Source organism: Trichechus manatus, unplaced genomic scaffold (assembly GCF_000243295.1).
Source record: "Trichechus manatus latirostris isolate Lorelei unplaced genomic scaffold, TriManLat1.0 scaffold00364, whole genome shotgun sequence".
NCBI classification, from domain to species: Eukaryota; Metazoa; Chordata; class Mammalia; order Sirenia; family Trichechidae; genus Trichechus; species Trichechus manatus.
Genome location: NW_004444300.1, coordinates 497,479 through 512,827, shown reverse-complemented (window position 1 = coordinate 512,827; position 15,349 = coordinate 497,479). Strand labels below are relative to the sequence as shown.

The 15,349-nt window shown below is 37.7% G+C and overlaps 1 pseudogene; it reads left to right on the top strand.

Annotated features, from left to right (window-relative positions):
* The first annotated feature begins 3,329 nt into the window (after positions 1-3,329).
* On the top strand, positions 3,330-12,458 carry LOC101356947 (olfactory receptor 4F3/4F16/4F29-like; annotated as a pseudogene).
* The last annotated feature ends 2,891 nt before the right edge of the window (positions 12,459-15,349 follow it).

Here is a 15,349-nt window from a genome sequence, read left to right as displayed (position 1 = left end):
AATAGTATAATTTTAGAATTGTCTCATGTTATTAAATATTCTACTACAATATAATTTTTAATGCATCTATAAAAATATTAAATGACTATCATAATTGTGCTGTTCTGTTATTGTTGGATATTTAGATTGTCTTCAATTTTTTACTCCTCCTTAAAAATCCTTGCATATTCGCCTTTATCTGCATTTCAGACTACTTCTTTTATAGATTGATATAATTTAGTGGTTAAGAGCTCGGCTGCTAACCAAAAGGTTGGCAGTTCGAATCCACCAGCCTCTCCTTGGAAGCCCTATGGGGCCGTTCTACTCTGTCTTGTAAGGCTGCTATGATAGCAACAGGTTTTTAAAAAATATGTAATTGGAATTAATGAGGTATAATAACATTTCAGACTTTTTATTCATATTATCATTTCTCCCAAAAGAGTTATACATTTGAGGATGAGCATGTTCATTACAGTACTCCTCCTAAAGCCCTGAATATGATCATTTATTAAAATTTTTCATCAATTTGGAAGGCAAAAAATGATAAAATCTTGTTTTAAATTTCTTTATTTTTAGTATGTCTATACCTTTTTAAACATTATTAGTCAGAACTCTTTAAATTACAAGTGTCAGAAATCTAATTCAAACAAGCTTAAAATAATAAATCAAAAAGGGAATTTATAGGCTCAGTTTTTTGGAATGTTCAGTAGTGGAGCCAGCCTCATGGACTCTAAGGATTCACTCAACTTCACACTTTTGAATTTTGATCTCTGACTCACTCTCTTTCTCTTGCTCCTCGCTCTCTTTTCCTTCTCCTCCCTCCCTACTATCTTCTAGCTCTGCTTATCTACATACTTTGGTCTTATTCTTTTCTTTTGTACATGGATTTCTTTATGTATTGTGTAGGGAGAGAGGAGAGGCTGCAAATACTTCCAAGTTTAAAGCATCCCAGCAGAGCAACATTGGAGGGAAGGGAGAGGTTTTCTCTCCCAGCATCCATATTAAAACCAATGAAAGGATCCTAACTGGTACTGATTTAACTCCATGCCAGGTCTCTCTGATAGGCCAGTCTGAATCATATGCCCACCTCTGTGGGTAAGGGCCAGTGTTATTTGATTGATAGTCTCCAAAGAACTACATGGATTTGAGGAAAATCATTTCCCAAATGAAGGTGATAGAGTACAGCCATCCGTGGAAGGGGAAAAGTGATTCAAGGAAGTCAAAAATTATTATATATGTTTTTTCCTATTTGAAATATAAGTTAATATCCTTTGCTTAGGTATTTTTTCTTCCCACTCACACAAGGGGAATGTTGTTTTTGTTAGGTGCTGTTCAGTTGGTTCTGAGTCATAGCGACCCTCCCTACAACAGAAGAAAACGCTGCCCAATTCTGCGCCATCCTCACGATCGTTGTTATGCTTGAGCCTATTGTTGCAGCCACTGTCAGTCCATCTTGTTGAAGGTCTTCCTCTTTTTCGCTGACCCTCTACTTTACCAAGCATGATGTCCTTCTCCAGGGACTGGTCCCTCCTGATAACATGTCTGAGGTACGTGAGACAAAGTCTCATCGTTCTCCTTTCTGGCTGTACTTCCGGTGGAAGTTAGTGTTTGTCATATTGATTTACAGGCCCTACTTATATGTTAAAGACTTTAACATACTTATTCTCATTTTTTCCAAAATGTTTTTTTTTTTTCTTTTACCTATGACTTCCTGCAACGTTAAAGTTGTAATTGTTATGAGACCAACTCCATGGAGCTTTTAATTGTGACTTCCATCATTTTTATACTTAGGAAGTTTTTTTTCCATACCAGTATATAATCAATACCCATTAACATGTGTATCTAAAATATCTCATCCACCAGGATATTATTTTTATTACGATAATTAGAGAAGATCTAAATTCTTCAGGTTTGCTTATTACTTTTCTCAGCATTGTTTAATAAAATGAGTCCCTGGGTGTGCAAATGGTTAGTGCTTGGCTACTAACCAAAAGATTGGAAGTTCGAGTTCACTCAGAGTTACCTCAGTGGAAAGTCCTGACAATCTACTTCTGAAAAATCAGCCATAGAAAACCCTATTGAGCCCAGTTCAACTCTGACACATGGGGTTTTCATGAGTTAAAGTTGACACGATGGCAATTGGTTTACTTAGTGAGTAATCATTTCATTTGTTTCTGATTTGTGATGCCATAATAATTTTATACCACATTATTATGTAAAATATAGTCCATGTTTCTTCTGAGCTCCAGATCCATATGTTATATAACTTTTACATCTCCTCTTGGATGCCTCATACATCTTTTGTCTCAGTCATCTAGTGCCGCTCTAACAGAAATACCACAAGTGGATGGCTTTAGCAAGAGAAGTTTATTTTCTCACAGTCCAGTAGGCTACAAGTCCAAATTCAGGGCATCAGCTCCAGGAGAAGGCTTTCTCTGTCAGCTCTGGAGGAAGTTCCTGGTGATGCATCAGTCTTCCTTTGGTCTGGGAGCTTCTCTGCACAGGAACCTCAGGTCCAAAGGACACACTCTGCTCCCTGCACTGCTTTCTTGGTGGTATGAGGTTCCCATGTGTCTCTGCTAGCTTCTCTCTTTTATATCTCAAAAGAGATTGCATTAAGACACTAATCTTGTCAACCTCGTCAGTATAACCTCATCACAGTGATAGAATTTACAACACATAAGGAGATCACATATAATCTCATCATAGTGGTAGAGTTTACAACACATAAGGAAATCACATCAGATAACACAATCATACAATACTGGGAATCATGACCCAGCCAAGCTGACAGATATTTTTGGGGGATGCAACTCAATCCATGACATCTTTTGACTGAATAGATCCAAAAGACAACTATGATCATCGCTGAAAACCATGTCCTCCGCCACCATCAATTACCCAGTTATAAAGACAAGAAACTCAAGAGTGACTCTCTAAATATATGTATCTTTTATTTTTTCATTCATGCAACAAATATTGAGTTCCTACTATGTGCTAGGCATTGTTTTTGGCATTTAAGATACATAATTGAGAAAATATTTAAAAATCCTACATTTATAAGCTTATATTCTAATGGAGGGAACTGGACAATAAATAATATAATAAGCAAGAAATTTATGTAGTAAGTTAAAAGACATAAATATAATAGCAATATAATAGAGCAGGTTAAAGGAGATATGAAACACCAGAGAAGGGGGAGTGAGTTACACCCTAAGTAGGATAGTAAGCATCAATGGGAAGGTGTTATTGAACAAAGATTTGATGTAGGTGAGAGAGTTATGTAGGTATCAGGGGTAAGGGCATTCCAGGTGAAAGGTTCAGCCAATGCAAAGGCCTAAAGTGTGAGCATGCTTGTCATGTTCAAGAAACAGCAAAAAGTCAGTGTGACTTTGTTAGTATAACTAAGTGAAGTAATAGTAGGAAAGTAGTCAGGGAGGCAAAGGGAAGCCAGATCATGTAGGACTCTGTAGATCATTGCAAAGAATTTAGGTTTTATTTTGAGAGAGGACATCGGAAGGTTCTGAGCAGAGAGGTGGCATTATATCACTTACATTTTAAATTTTTGTCTCTAGTTGTCTTGCTGAGAATAGTTTGGGGAAGGGTGGTGCAATGGTCTGAGTGGAGATCTGTTAGTAGGTTATCGTAATTAAGGGAAGAGGATACAGTGGCTTGGGTAGCAATGTAGATGGTAAGATGTGGTGAGATTCTTGGTATATTTTGAAGGGCTAGCTAGTAGAATCTGTCGATTGGATGTTGGATGTGAGAGAAATAAAGGAGAAAATGATGCCTCCAAGGTTTTTGACTTAAACAACTGAAAGAATAAATTTGTCATCACTTAAGAGGGGAAAGACGGCTGGAGGATTAGAAATTGCTAGAGATATACAATTTTGTGCTTATTAGATTGTTAGATGCTCAAATGAAAATGTAGAATAGGCAGCTGGATATGCAAAACTGAAGTACAGAGTAGAAATTCAGACTAGAAGTCTGGCACATATGTGTTATGTAAAGTCATGGGACTGGATGAAATAAAGTAGAATGTGAGTATAGATAGAAAAGAAATGAGGTTAAAGACCCAAGTCCTGGAATACTGCTATGTTAAGAGGTGAGGGACAAAATGAAGAATAATTAGTGGAGACTAAGAAAGAGCTGGCAGTGATGTAAAAGGGAAACATGATTGTGTGGTAGCCAAGACGCCAAGTGAAGAAAGCGTGTATGAAAGAGGCTGGAGTAATAACTGGCTTAAAAGATGAGGACTTAGAATTCATGGTTGAATTTAGATATGGAGGTCATGGGAGACCTTGAAAGAAAGTTTTAGTGGGACTCCTGGGGATAAATTCCAATTGGAGCAGGTTTTAGAGAAAACAGGAGGAAAGGAATTGGAGAAAGAGAGCAGAGACAACTTTTTCAAGGGGTTTTGCTGCAAAGGACTTCTGGGAAATGGAGCAATAGCCAGAGAAGGAAGTTGGGTCAATAAATTTTAAGATAGGAGACATAACACATGGGGATTGATAACAGAGAGGGAAAATGAATGACATGGAACAGAGACGGGAAAACGCTAGAATGATTTTTGAGTACACAAGACAGAAGTTTTTAAAGAACAAGGGGAGGGTTTGGTTTTAGATTTTTTTTTCTTGGTTTTGGCTTAGAAGGCAGAGAAGAAAAAACCTTTCTCTTCTGCATTCTTGAACTAGAATTATGCATCCATTGTCAAAAGTAATGTGCAGGTAATTTTCTTTGTTGTTGTCGTTGACTGATACTTCAATTTGCCTCATAAAACATGTTGGGCAATATTGTGCTTTTTTTCTGTACTTTTGACAAAATTTGTAGAAAGACTATGTAATCTTTAAAGAGGTATGGTGCAGAAAAGGATAAGAAAGAATTTTTTAGTCTTGAGTTCAAAGATGAAAGCATGCTTTTATTAACTATATAATTTAGTTAAATACATAAATTGTTTGAAATAATGTGTTGATAATACTTACTCTGTAATACTGTTCTGAGGGTTCAATAAAATCATATATAAAGAAGACATTTCCAGAATGACTTATTTTCACATTTTAAAATAGTCACACTTTTTTAATGAAAACACATAAAATTCTGCCTTCAAATTTCTTTTTCATACTTTTCTACATTTTTCACACTCTTAAGATGAATATTTAGTACTGAAATTATCATAAAATAATTAAGAATGAAAAGTTTACATTAAGTTTACTGTGTGATGCATCTGCAGTCACCATAAAATGAAGATTGAGAATAGCTCTAGAGAATAGCAAAAGGCCTCTTTGTCGTAAGAAAATTACAAGCCTCTCCTTAAGTCTCATTAATCGCTTCTCCACTTAGCTACCTTGGGAAAATCAAAACCACTGTAGGTGGTAATTCCCCAGGCCAGGTGATCTTATTCTGGCAATCCCAAATCTCTGCAGCATCACTTGGTCACTATTTTCTGGTACTATAACTAGCTTCTGCTCTTGCTATGGCATTGTTTTATATACCTATTTGTGTGTGCCTTTAATCATCCTTCATAGGATCCAGTTGATTGTTTTGAGACCATATCTGAATCTTTAATGATGCTGTTCTCTTAGTTCCCTTGGCAAAACAGGTAGGTGAGAAGATTAAAAACAGTAAAAAAAAAAAAAAAAGATATAAAAAAGTCAGTGAGCCACGGTTTCTCTGTTCTAAGGTAGAGATGGTTTTGATGATGTGATGAAGATTTCCTCAAGTCAGATCTACTCTGTTACAGCAGTCTCTTTACTGGGCTTCCTCTCTTCCTTGTCATTTCCTTCCAATTATTTGTCACACTGAGAGATGAATCCTCTTCTTGAGCACTGGTCTCATTAATTCCTTGCTCCTAAAGTCTTCATTTGCTCTCCTTTATTTGTTAACGATACTCAGTAATCTTAAGTTAGAGGCTAAAGTCAGGCACAACTCATCTCAATCTTCTTTCTCATCTTACTTTCCAGTCTTAAACAATTTCTATTCTCCAGGCAATCTACCTTCTTCACCATTAATTATCCCAGTGTACCTTGAAATTCCCTGTCATTTCTCATGTTCTACCATTTGTTTTACATGATGCCTCAAACACTATCTTTATGTATTGTGACATTTACTATTGGTTAAAGCTTTTTTTCACCTTTTCTGCATTGTCTTCTCCAATCACCAGAGCTGAAGTTACCTCCTTCCACTTTACTCAGGTATTATTAATTCAATGACACTTCTACGACATTCATCATACTATGCCTGTTGGATATTTACTTAGTTTTAGAGAAGTATTGTCTTTCTAAGTGCCTAAGAGAGTAGATACTCAGTAAATAAATTTCAAATTAATAAGATAATTAAATAGAAAGGCATGGTGGAATAGGAAAAAATAAAACTAAGACTACATTGGGCTTGAGTTGCCATCTGCATCCATAACTGACTGATGTGCATAAATATCGTTTTTTCCACTTGTCCAAGGTTTGCAATAGCTGTGGCTGAAGAATGCTAGGTGGGTCCTGAAAATGGTAGTTTGGGATCAAAAGTCTTATTTCCTGAGAGGCTGGTACTTGTGGGCTTGCCTTCTCTTCCTTGGCAAGTTTATACAGATATTTATCTGTACGAGCACAGCCTTTGGAGATTCCATGAAGCACCCTCTCCATCCCTATGCAGATACAAATAACACATGTTATCTGAAGTAGTCAGGAAAGGCTTCAAAATAGTTTGTGTGAGGATTTGTCTGTGGCTTTGGCTGTAGGGAGAGGGATGGTTGGGGAAATGACATATTCTGACTGATTATTTGTCAGAGCAAAAACTTCTCACAAAACAGGTCCTGATCAGTGTCTCTACTTAGGAACAAAATTATTCTTAAGGAAGCCATTCAAACTACTAGACTCCAGCATAAATATGAAAGCCTATCTTGAAACTAGGTCCACTTTATTACTTCAGAGCAATGGATTCATTTTACAAATGAGGAAACTGAGGTTCATAGAGGTTAAGTAATTTTCCATGCTCACACAGCAAATGAGTGATGGAGCCTGTATTAGAAAACAGGCCAGGTTGACTTCAAAGCCCAAGCTATTTATAGTTCTATTGTAATATATGAAAGGCAATCTGTGAAATTTTGTGTTTTTTTAGCGTTTTTCATGAACAGAGAGGTGGAAATTTTCAGTTGGTTTCTGGATTTTCAAATGTGAGCATATAGCCACCTGGTAGGTCCACTCCAAAGAAGATACAATTTTTGGAAGTCGATTCAATGTGACTCTCAGTAGCAGGAGCTGACTGGACAGAGAAAGCTTCTGGGATAGCAGAACACACAGAAAAGATACTATGAGAAAGATTCCATGTGCCTGTAGTGTGTTGTTCAGTATACATCATTCTCCTGTTTAGTATATGCTAACCAGTTGCTGTCAAGTAGATTATGACTCAAGGCAACCCTGTGTGTGTCACAGTAGAACTGCGCTCCATAAAGTTTTCAATGGCCGATTTTTTTGAAGTAGATTGCCAGGCCTTTCTTTTGACGTGCCTCTGAGTGGACTAAAACCTCCTACCTTGTGGTTAGCATCCGACCTTGTTAACCATTTGCCTCACCCAAGGACTCCTAGAATATGTTACGTTCTTCAAATTGTGTTGTTGTTACTTGCTGTTGAATCAATTCCAACTTGTGGCGACTTCATGTGTGCAGAGTAGAACTGTTCCATAGGATTTTTCAAGGCTGTGACATTTTAGAAGTAGATCGTCAAGCCTGTCTTCCACGGCATCAACCTTTCCAATCCTTAAACTGTGGTAACAGTTATAATTTATGTCATGATTTACATTTGTATTATTTGCATATCTCTTCTTATTTGTTCATTTCCTTCCAATTCCTCTTTTTTCATCTTCTTTCTCTTCTTCTTATTCTTTTCTGCTTCTCAGATTACATATTGCCAAAGCTTCATGAAAATGCTTGAGTGTTGGATGTAGGTTTGCAGATGGATGTCTCTTTTTTTTTTAATTTATTGTTGTAGTTTAAGTGAAAGTTTACAATTCAAGTTAGTCTTTCATACAGAAATTTATACATACATTGTTATGTGACCTAATTGCTCTCCCTATATTGTGACAGCACACTCCTCCTTTCAACCCCTGATTTCCCATGTCCATTCATCCAGCTCCTAACCCTCTGTGCCTTCTCATCTCACCTCCAGACAGAAGCTGCCGTTTAGTCTCATGTATCTACTTGAGCTAAGAAGCACACTCCTCACGAGTATCATTTTATATCCCATAGTCCAGTCCAATCTTTGTCTGAAGACTTGGCCTTGGGAATTGTTTTAGTTCTGGGTTTGACAGAGAGTCTGGGGGCCACGCTTTCAGGGGTTCCTCCAGTCTCAGTCAGACCATTAAGTCTGGTCTTTTTATTAGAATTTGAGTTCTGCATCCCACGCTTCCCCTGCTCCGTCAGGGACTCTCTGTTTTGCTCCCTGTCAGCGTGGTCATTGGTGGTAGCTGGACACCCTCTAGTTCTTCTGGTCTCAGGCTGATGAAGTCTCTGGTTTAAGTGGCTGTTTCTGTCTCTTGGGCTAATACTTTCCTTATGTCTTTGGTGTTCTTCATTCTCCTTTACTCCAGTTGGTTGGGACCAATTGATGCATCTTAGATGGCCACTTTCTAGCTTTTAAGACCCTAGACACCTCTCACCAAAGTAGGATGCAGAACATTTTCTTAATAAATTTTGTTATGCCAGTTGATTGAGACGTCCCCTGAAAGCATGGTCCCCAGGCCTCTGCCCCTGCTACTCTGTTCCTCGAAGTGTTTGGTTGTGTTCAGGAAACTTCTTAGCTTTTGTTTAGTCCCATGGTGCTGACTTCCCCTGCAGTGTGTGCTGTCCTTCCCTTCACCTAAGATAATTCTCATCTATTATTTACTTAGTGAGTAACCCTCACCCTCCCTCCCCACCCTCGTAAACCTACCTCTGTTTGTGTTAGTTTATGTACGTAGTGAGTTTCTAGAAATTTTCCCATTTCTCCTGGGTTTTCAAATTTGTTAGAGTACAGTTTTTCATAGTATTCTGTTATGATTCTTTTAATTTCAGTTGGGTCTGTTGTGATATCATCCATCTCATTTCTTATATGGGTTATTTGCTTCCTCTTCTGTTTTTCTTTTGTCAGTTTGGCCAATAGATTACAAATTTAGTTGATCTTTTCAAAGAACCATCTTTTGGTTTTGTTAACTCTTTCAATTGTTTTTATCTTCTCTATTTCATTTAATTCTGCTCTAATTCCTATTATTTCCTTTCTTCTGGCACCAGAGGGCTTCATTTGCTGTTTTCTCTCTTCTTGTTCCAGTCGTAGGGTTAGTGTTTGATTTTGGCCCTTTCTTCTTTTTGGATGTGTGCATTTATTGCTATAAACTGACCTGTGAGCACTGCTTTTACTGTGTCCCAAAGGTTCTGGTAGGATGTGTTTTCATTCTCATTTGATTGTATGAATTTCTTTATTCTATCCTTATTTTCTTCTACAACCCAGTAGTTTTTGAGCAAGGTGTTGTTCAGTTTCCATGTGTTTGACTTCTTTTCCTTGATTCTTCTATAGAAAGGAATAGAATTTTTATTGACTTTTAAGGAGAGTAAAATTTAGAGCGGTAGAAAGGATAGTGTGATAATGAATATTCCTTAAAAAAAGTTACTGTTGTTGTGTCCATTCTGATGAGCATCAAAATAAGAAGAGTGAGCACACAACATGTAGCAGCAATGATAATGCATGCAGTTTATTCGTGACACTTCATTGGTCATTATAATATGAAGTATTTAATTATTTTTGGCATGTAAGATAATTTAGTTCTAATAGTAGGTAGTTCGTGTACATCCTTTTGATTTATGTTAGCTTTAATCTAGAAAATCACATTTCAAATTTTGATTTTTCTTCTTTCATAAATTGTTTTCTACAGGGTCTATAATTTCTGGATCAGGAACCCAGAGACCTGGGTTCTGGTCCCCAGTTCTGACACTAATGTGAATATGGGCAATTCAGCTTACATTTTTGGGTCTTAAATTTTTCATCTGAATGATGGTCAACCTGGACCAGGTCATCTCTCATCTCTTGGACCTAAGTAGCTGTATGATTCCACTAGGTACTTATTATTTGCCACACAAAGTGTTAATTTTTTCCCCTTAAGTTGCTGATTTTGCTGAGTTTTCTGGCTCTTTCACAGTGCTTTGGTCATCTACCCATGCACTTTCATCCCATTGGTTCTTTTCTATTCTGTCTGTTCCTTACACAGTGAGCAGTATATATGGTTTCCTGTACCCTAGCCCGGGCTCACAGGTTTCTGAGACCTGAAGAGCTTGAGGCTATAGAAAATATGTACCTTGAGGCCATGGACAGCAGGCTTAGGAGGTGACAGCAAAATCATTTAGTTAAGCATGGAGAGACTCAGCTCAGTGGTGGCAGTTTAGAATTGGGGTCAGGATACCTGGCTCTTATTTCTTGGTAATATGAGGTCCCCAGGTCTCTGTTTGCTTCTTTCTTTTATATCTCAAGAGAGATTGGCTGAAGACACAATCCAATCTTGTAGATTGAGTCCCGCCTCATTAACATAACTGCTGCTAATCTGATCTCACCAACAGCATAGAAAAAGGATTTACAACACATAGGAAAATCACTTCAGATGACAAAATGGTGGACAATCACACGATACTGGGAATCATGGCCTAGCCAAATTGATACACATATTTTTGGGGGACACAATTAAATCCATGACATGTACATACTCTCCCTTATGCTCCAACTCTTACCTGGCTGTGATATTTCAAATACCCCCAATTTTATTTTTCTTAATCTCCATATACATCTTAATATTTCATTTGTTTCTCCTGATTGCAGTCCCATCTCAAGTTTCAGACAATCTTCACTCCCAGGGGTAATCCATTGATTAATCATATTTTCCTTCAACCTTATCTTCTGAATGTAAATTCTGTGGAGTGGATTATATGAAAATGAGCATGAAAGGGAGATGGAATGTGTTTGAGAGGGAAAAGTGAGATCAGATAGGATATGAAAAGCCACCTAATTTCCCTTTTGGGGGCTATTAAATAAATTTATTCCCATGTACCGTATTTGTATGCAACTAACACGGTGTTGTACTTCTTCTTCTTCTTTTTTTTTTTTTGCCAACCATGCCCTCTCCCCAAGAGGTATTTTTGTAAGGGAGCTATGCTAATAATATTTACTATTCTCTTTGCAAATAAGGGTACATTCTTTCTGGTATATTTTATTTCTTGCTGCAGGTACCTGTGAAAATTTTGTTCTTGGTTAATTCTCTATTATTATTTGAGGCCATGAGAGATTTTGCTGATAGTTCTAATCATCATGTGTACTCTTGAGTTGTGCTTACATCATAATTGTTACTATCATCATCATCATCATCGTTATTGATCAAGTGTGAAGAATTGCATGACCAGGTAACTCTCATTCATAATGTGAACATTGCAACATAAATGATTAAGGTCACTCTCATCCCTAAGAATTAAATTTTCCTCCTTATTTGCTTAATTCTCATAATTTTAGTGGCAGCCCCATTGGGTGGATCAATGGGTGAAGGGAATCACTGTTTTGTCTGAGTTTGTGTTTCTGGGAATCACCAGTTCAAGGGAGATACAGCTTTTCCTCCTGGTGTTCTCCTCTGTGTTCTATGTGGCAAGCATGAATGGAAACATCCTCATTGTGTTTTCTGTGACCACTGATCCTCACTTACATTCCCCCATGTACTTCCTACTGCCTAGTCTCTCCTTCACTGACCTGGGGGACTGCTCCACTACTTCCCCCGAGATGATTTATGACCTTTTCAGAAATCGCAAAGTCATCTCCTCTGGAGGCTGCATTATTCAAATCTTCTTCATCCATGTCATTGGTGGTGTGGAGATATTGCTGCTCATAGCTATGGCTTTTGATGGATATGTGGCCATATGTAAACCTCTTCACTACCCGACCATCATGAGCCCACAGATGTGCATTTTGTTTCTGGCTGCTGCCTGGGCCCTTGGTATTACTCAATCATTGTTCCAACTGATATTTATAATAACTTTACCCTTTTGTGGCCCTAATGTACTGGACAGTTTTTACTGTGACCTACCCAGGCTCCTCCGACTGGCCTGCAGAGATACCTACAGACTGCAGTTCATGGTCACTGTCAACAGTGAGTTCCTTTGTGTTGGATCTTTATTAATACTTCTCATCTCCTACATCTTCATCCTTTCCACTGTTTGGAAACATTCCTCAGGTGGTTCATACAAGGCCCTGCTCACTCTGTCAGTTCACATCTCTGTGGTCTTTGTTTTTAATTTCGTCCAACCGTGTTTGTCTATACATGGCCACATCCCAATTCACAGATGGACAAGTATCTTGCTCTCTCTGATGCTGTTCTCACTCCTTTTTCTAAATCCAGTCATCTGCACATTCAGGAATAAAAAGATGAAGACAGCAATGAAGACAGTTTTCAGACCACTAGTGATTTTTAGAAAGATCTATAAATAACATTATAAGGTATCCTGATCATCATTGACCTTAAATTCTTGTATCTGACATTTTAGATCAGCTGTTTTAAAGCATCAACAATAAATTTGAGTAGTGCCACACTCATTAAGAATATTCCTCTTCCCTATGAAGAATGAAGGATTTAGACAAATAAAACATTAATTCAAACTTATGTTAACTCAGCTGGAGTTGCACAAATATGTACTAATTATACTCATTTCTTTCTAGCTGGTTTCTTCGCTTCGTTTTTTTCTTAAGATTATCCGTTTATTATTGCCTTTTAAATTAGCCATATATTTCCTCACAGTCTGCTTCTACAGGTAACTAAGATGCTAATTATTCACTTGCCACCATTTATCTCTATTTTTGCCAATAATGGTATTCATATCTCATTCAAATTCTTCAGGCCTATTATGAGTCATCACCTTTCTCTTTATGATTTGGAGGTTGTAGTTATTTTGTCCCTCAGGAAAATTTTTTCTGTTCAGATTCTTCTTCAGATAGTTAAAACAATCTGATTTCAGGCAAGTACCAGCTTAAAAGTTTACTATCATCCAAAGAAGTACTATTCTATCCTATTTTTATATGTTCTGCCTCCTACCGCTCTTCTCACTGCTTTCTCTCTTAGATTCCTGGCCCTTATTATCACTCAATGTTTTTAATATTTGTTGATGTAAACCCATTTGCGAAGAATTTTGAAAAGCTAAATTAATGATATCCACTGATTTCCTTTTGTTCACATACATATGTATATAAATGAATCAGAAATTATTGCTTTCATTCAACTCTACCTTCAAATTATATTTTGTTTACTATATATCTGGCATTGTGGTATTTCCTGGAAATAGACCTAAGAACCCCAAAATTTATGGCAGGGAAGTGTTATAGTTGGAGAGATAAATGAATCAAATACATGCAATAAAAAGTTACAGAAGTTTTTATTGTGCCTTGTGAAAATCCTATATGAGATTATCAGTCCAGACCAAAATGTTATAAGCCCACTACAGTCTATATTTTCCATTGTATCTAAACACTCCAAAAAAAAAAAAAAAAAACTATCTGAAGACACGTAAACCAAATTAACAAAATGTAGTTTTTGAAGAAGAGAATTAAAATTTAAGCAACCCTTAGGAGTTTAGCTTCCTAGATTTTTTTCCCTCTTTTCTCTCATGACTTTTACCTGAGGACAGGCCCCAGATGCAGAGCTACAGTTGCCATAATAAAGGCAGAAAAAACTCCAAGAGGAAACAAAGCATTATGGCCAGGGAGCTGTGAAAAGTGGCCTTTGTAAGCTGGAGGTTGTGTGTGGGGGATAGCTTTGCTATTTCTACCCTCTTTATTTCTCTCCCTGCCCTATCCTAGGGAAGCCTTAGTTGCAGAGCTGTGGGAGTGGAACATGCTAAATTATGAGAGAAGCCCCATTTTTTCTGGACAAAGATACTTGAAAGAATTTCTGTTATTCGATGAATGTGAAAGAAATTCCTATAATTTTCTTTTTGTGCTGCTTTTATTTTACCACGTTGCTCCAAGGCCAGGACCTGGTTATGAAGCTGCAGCACAGCAGAATGCAGGCAGGTAAAACTCCCAGAGAAACTCCATCTTTGTGGTTGGAGGATGATGAAAAGGAGACTCTGCAAGTTAAAGGGTGTATGAGGATTCTTGCTGAGGAGAGACTTTGAGAATGGTATTTGTTTCTTCTTTGGTGTATGAATCCACACATGTGTAGGACGGGTCGCTTAGTTCTGCATGCATACGACAGACTCAAAGCAGCGTAGCAAGACCTTTGTAATTGAACTATTGTCCTCGGCTCCAGTCCCAGATTAACCAATGAGTATCACATGAGTGGGGCAGATTCAAAGCAACATAGCCAAGGCTTTGAAACCACAACGAACATTGAAACCACTATCAACAGAAGGTGCAACAGGACTTATGATCTGCACCTAATTGACTGCCTACTGAAACAAACAATAACAGTAAAAGATTCTCCAGGGAATTTTAACAGCACCCAGAGTTTTATAACATAATATTCAAAATGTCCAAATAAAATCTAAAATTACTTCACATGCAAACAATCATGAAAATACGAACAAATCCCAAGGAAAATAATAATTAACAGATGACAATCCCAAGATCATTGTGATGCTGTAGTTGTCAGACAAATACTGCAAAGCACCTAATATTACTATGATTCATGAGCAAAGAAAAAGACACTTTATTTATTGTTGTAGTTTAAATGAAGTTTACATTTCAAGTTAGTCTCCCATACAAAAATTTATACATACATTGTTATATGACCCAATTGCTCTTCCCATACTGTGACAGTACACTCCTCCTTTCCACCTGATTCCCCCTGTCCATTCAACCAGCTCCTAACCCTCTTTGCCCTCCCATCTCACCTCTGGACAGAAGCTGCCCGTTTAGTCTCTTGTATCTACTTGAGTTAAGAGGCACATTTCTCAACAGTATCACTTTATGTCCCACAGTCCAGTCCGATCCCTGTCTGAAGAGTTGGCCTCAGAAACTGTTTTAGCTCTGGTCTGATAAAGAATCTAGGGGCCATGCTTTCTGGAATACCTCCCGTCTCCGTCAGACCATTAAGTCTGGTCTTCTTACTAGAATTTGAGTTCTGCACCCCTTCCTTCTACTGCTCCATCAGGAACTCTCTGTTATGTTCCCTGTCAGGGTGGTCATAGGTGGTAGCCAGGCACCGTCTAGTTCTTCTGGTCTCAGGCTGATGAAGTCTCTGGTTTATGTGGCCCTTTCTGTCTCTTGGGCTAATACTTTCCTTGTATCTATGGTGTTCTTCATTCTCCTTTGCTCCAGGCGGGTTGGGACCAATTGATGCATCCTAAGTGGCCGCTCACTAATTTTAAGACCCCAGACGCCACTTA